Here is a 5,094-nt window from a genome sequence, read left to right on the forward strand (position 1 = left end):
TTAGTCAAGTCTACTCCCTAGAGTTCTCCTCCAACCCTAAAATTTGTTGATTTTCTTCTATTGTTTCACATTCTTTTTTACTTTTCTGTTTAGTGTTTTCTGAAAAGCCAAGGTAATTTCAATCACTTGTGAGCACTTAATGTTGGTCATCTTTGTGCATCAGTTTCCTGTAGGGTTCTTGTAGTGACAAAAGAACTCTTTATCAACCCCGACCTTGCTGCAGGATCGGCTATCAAATTAATTAACCTTCATGGAGCACTACCCAAAGGAGGCGGCCAAACTAGAGCATAGCAACTTTAATATCCCTTACACACAAAAAGAACTTCCTGCTGAAAGCTATCAATGTGTTGTCGTGCTATGTCATGCAGGCCCATGGGTTTCGAACCTCCGACACAGCACGGTACGAACCTCTGTGCTGAATCTGACATGATGCATTAGTCATTGTGTTGTATCAAGCTGTACCGGGCCATGCCGGGCCACGGGCAGCCCGACCCAATTTACACCTCTAACTATCATAAAATTATAAACCCGTTTTAGTAGTTTGGGCTTCCAGTTTGATAACAAGAGTATGTAAATGGGTTGTGAAATACAGAGAAATAATTACACCACAAACTTTCAAGGCTTTAGGAAGTCTATTGGCCCGTCAACAAAACTTCGATTCAAAAAATAAGAAAGAAGACCACTGTAACATACATGACCCCAAGTGTTATTTCGTTGCTCCAAATAATAATTCAGTTCGGTGAAATGGATTTGACCAATTAAGAATTCAAAATACTCTCATCCGTATTTATCTTCCAATAGCCAAAGGGGAATCGGCATTAACATCAGTCTTAATTTGAACAATTTGTTGACCAATTAAAAGCTTTCCCTTATGTAAGACTCAATTTTTTTCGACACATAATATTTTAATAAACGAAGGAATATTAAAAGTAAGTTTTCACCAATTAAAAGAAAATGAAATCATGTCATTTAGTCTAATATATGAAATGATTGTTGAAATAGCTGCCTCTAAATTTCTTGAATTCAGTATTTCTTCATCAATCTCATCTGCAATTACACGCCTCTGGGATCAATATTTAGGAGGTTAAATCCATTTACAACTTTCTATTTAGTGGAGAAAATGCATAAAAGAAAGCACTTTTCCAATTATTATTTTTGCACTTATATTTACACAAAGATCACTAGAGAGATGCATGCTCAGCAAACCCCTCTGAAATCTTATTAATTATAAACGCCAAAATACTTTGAAAAAAGAAAAATTACATAAAAAATCAAACTCAATAAAAATTCTGAATACAGTAGACTTAACCAAAAGACAAAAGATAGCAAAACAAAATAAATTATGAATGAAACCACTTGGCATTGCCATGTGACTGATTACTTTGTCATCGTAAGAAGTGCAAATGCAAATATGCATGGTACATGAAAATATAAAGTTGGTTTAATTTTGTATTAATAGATTTTGCATTCTTAGAAAATGGTTTTGATTGTGATTAGTGCACAAACACGGATCACTTTTGTTTTACATTGATCAATTTTGAGTGCAATGTTTGCATTTAATTTAGGTTGCAAACGTTCCCCCATTTTGAATGCAAATATGTCTTAGATAATTATTATCATTTAATTTAGGTTGCAAACGGTACGCCAATACGGGGCATATTGTATCAGTATCATGTTATACCGTCGCAGAATACGCTACGACTGGAAAGATATACTATCATATCAGTGTGTATTGTGCAGCATGATATAGTCTGATATGGAAGCAAATCGACCCTCAGTTTGACAACAAGCCAAATTCAATATAAAAAAGTGCTACTAGCGTATTCAAACCTAAGACCCCAACTCGCCTAATGCCTAAAAACGATGCATCTTTAACCTCTTAGCCAACTTTTATTCCATGCCATTAAATGGAATACATTAACTTTTATTACATAATATCTACATAAAATCCCAACAACCATCATACACTTATCTTCAACAACTCCAATTACAAATTAAAAAGAATAAACCAATGGAATAAATAATCTATCAAATCCACATTTATATCCAAAATTTGATTTTTAATTTAAAAAATTTAAAAATATTAATAATAGAACAATTATTTTAAGGACATTTTGCAAAAAAAATTGACCAAGTTTGGTCAATTGACAATTTCAGTTGCATTTAGAAATAATAGCAAATTGAGTGAGCGGGAGAAAACATGAAGTTTTTAGGACAAAATTACCCTTTTGTTAAAAACAAAATCCACCAAATCCAAAAAGCATTCACGTTCCATTCGTCTTCTCCAAGTTCGAATTTGACTCCATCCATTTAGTTGGAAGCTTCTCCAAGTTCAAATTCTACTCCATCCATTCAAATGACAGCTAACTAAAGGCATTGACTCTAGCCATTCAAACAATTTCAGATTGGGAAGCATCGACTCCATCTGGCTGGGAAGCATCAAATCGATCGATTCAAATTACGGTTGGCTGGAAAGCATCGACTCCATCCATTCAAACGACTTCAGATTGGGAAGCGTCAACTCCATCTGGCTGGGAAGCATCAATTCCACTGATTCAAACTATGGATGGCTAGGAAGCATCGACTCCATATTCAAAGCAAGTGTACTAGAGGAAGGTGGTGAATGGTAATGCTAGATTGGCTAAAATAGCAAGCAATTTAGTAAAGCTCATAATGCTTATCTTTGTGATTAATACCCAAACTACATATATATCTACTTATATGATCAACAACAAGAACAGATATTGTGCCTAGACTATCTGCTATGGAGAAACTTAGGTGGTGTTTAACAGATTTAGACACCATCCAGCATGGGGAGGACTAGATGGTTTATTACAGAGTTGGAAGCCGTTTGGCATTACATAGACTGGATGGTTTATTATAGAGTAGGAAACCATCTGGCATCACACAGACCAAATAGTGTTTTACAGAGTTGGAAACCATCCGACATTACACAAACCAGATAGTGTTTTACAAAGTCGGAAACCATCCGACATTACAAAAACCAAATAGTGTTTTATAGAGTTGGAAACCATCCAGCATTACTCAGACCAGATGGTTTATTGCAGTGTAAATTTCAACCCCTCGGGTGATAAAATAGTATTTACAACTTCACAATCATCTAAAGCCCAACATTTCATAAGGTAGTATATGATTTTCACAAGTGTATAAACCATCCGGCATGGAGAAGACCAGATGCTTTATTACAAATTTGGAAACCATCTAGCATTACACAAACTGGATAGCTTTTTACAAAGTTGAATACCATCTGGCATTACGCAGACAAGTTTATTGTTTGCAATATTGAAACATAATTTTTTGAATGCTTTTTGAAACATAAAATATAGTTGCAAATATCTATCCCTCCGCGTAATAGTTACACCATCAAAATCATTTAGAACCCACTAAACCTCTTTGTTCAGTATGATTCTCATATGTTTACGGACTTATAAATTATCCAGCACTAAACAGACTGAATAATTGTTTGCAATTTTGATATATAAATTACATATTTGAACATCTATCCCCCTAGAGGTAGTTACACCATCAAAACCATTTACAACTCAATGAACCTCTTGGTTTTGTATGATTCTCATATTTTTTAGACTTAGCAACCAATTAATCACATCAATTACTTAAACAATGAAATGCAAATACAAAGAAACAACAAACAAAAAATAAAATGCGTAAAATCTCCCTAGGCCTGTCAAAAAGAATTGGAGAAACAATAAACAAGAAAAAAAATAAAGGGAATGGGACCCCCAAATCGAGGTTAGAAGAAGAAACCACTTCCTGCTAACTCTGAAGTTTGTGAGAAGACAAACAATCATATAGTAATTTTGAACTCGAACTTGGAGAATGGGACCCCAATTCACTCAAACTTGAACATGGACGAAGAATGAGATCCTAAATCGCTTGAACTCGAACTTGGATGAAGAATGGGACCCCAAACCACTCGAACTTGAACTAGGAGAAGTATTGCTTTGAAGATGGAGTCTTCCCATCTAGCTGTAGTTTGAATCGGTCGAGTTGATGCTTTCCAGCCAGATGGAATCAATGCTTCCCAATATGAAGTCATTTGGATGGAGTCAATACTTCTAGCCATCCATAATTTAAATGGACAGAGTCAAACTGAACTTGGAGATGCTTCCAAACAACCACAATTTGAATGGGTGGAGTCGAACAAAGTCCATAGCTAACTTATCCATTCAGGGACAAAGCAACAAGCTAGTAAGTTCACCCACTTCAGCCATTATGAACGGACCCTCAAATCTGTTTCTTGTCTCTTCATGTCTTTTCTATACTTGAATAATTAACAATTACACAAACATCTACATTTTATTGAGCAATGAAAAATCATAAAATCTCTTTTGATCCCAAACTTGTCGAATATTTTTCCGGTTATCTACTTTGTGTGACAACATTTTCGGAGCCATCAGAATACCAAGAACTAATTTGGAATCCAACTAGACTTTAATCAATACCAGTCCATGATAAGAGTTGGGTTGGTTTTCCTCAAGTTGAGGATATAATAGATTTTAAAGGGAAAGAGTTTTCTCTTAATCTATTAAGTAGGACAATTCAGGCTTTTCAGCTGCTGTTTACCATTCTCGTAAGTAAAGAATAGATAAATCTAATAGACCAAACCAAATCTACAAAGTATTTGAAATTAAACTCAGTATTTCAGTTTTAGAATTGATCATGGGCATCCAAATAATCATCTAGTTACCCACCATCAATTTTAGATTTTTGCCACATGCTTGCACATGGAAAATATTGGATACCCTCTTAAACATAGGTATCATCAAGAACCTTGATAAGGCCATGAAATAGATGAAAATCACAGGTGATGCATTGTTGCTACTACAATTAACTCATTTCTTTTCAGTTGCCTTTTCAGAGTATGTTGTAGGATTTGGTGAACTAATTGTAATATTTGAAAACTGATGCTTCCTAATCACTGCTTCTAGACCAACTACCCTAACTACCCCCATTAAAAAATAGTATACAGTAGGTTTTTCATGCGCATCCAAATAACCATCTAATTACCCACCATCAATTTTAGATTTTTGCCATATGCTTGCACATGGAAAA

The sequence above is a fragment of the Nelumbo lutea genome, chromosome 2, assembly GCF_056320005.1.
Source record: "Nelumbo lutea isolate HS-2025 chromosome 2, American lotus-T2T, whole genome shotgun sequence".
Classification (NCBI taxonomy): domain Eukaryota; kingdom Viridiplantae; phylum Streptophyta; class Magnoliopsida; order Proteales; family Nelumbonaceae; genus Nelumbo; species Nelumbo lutea.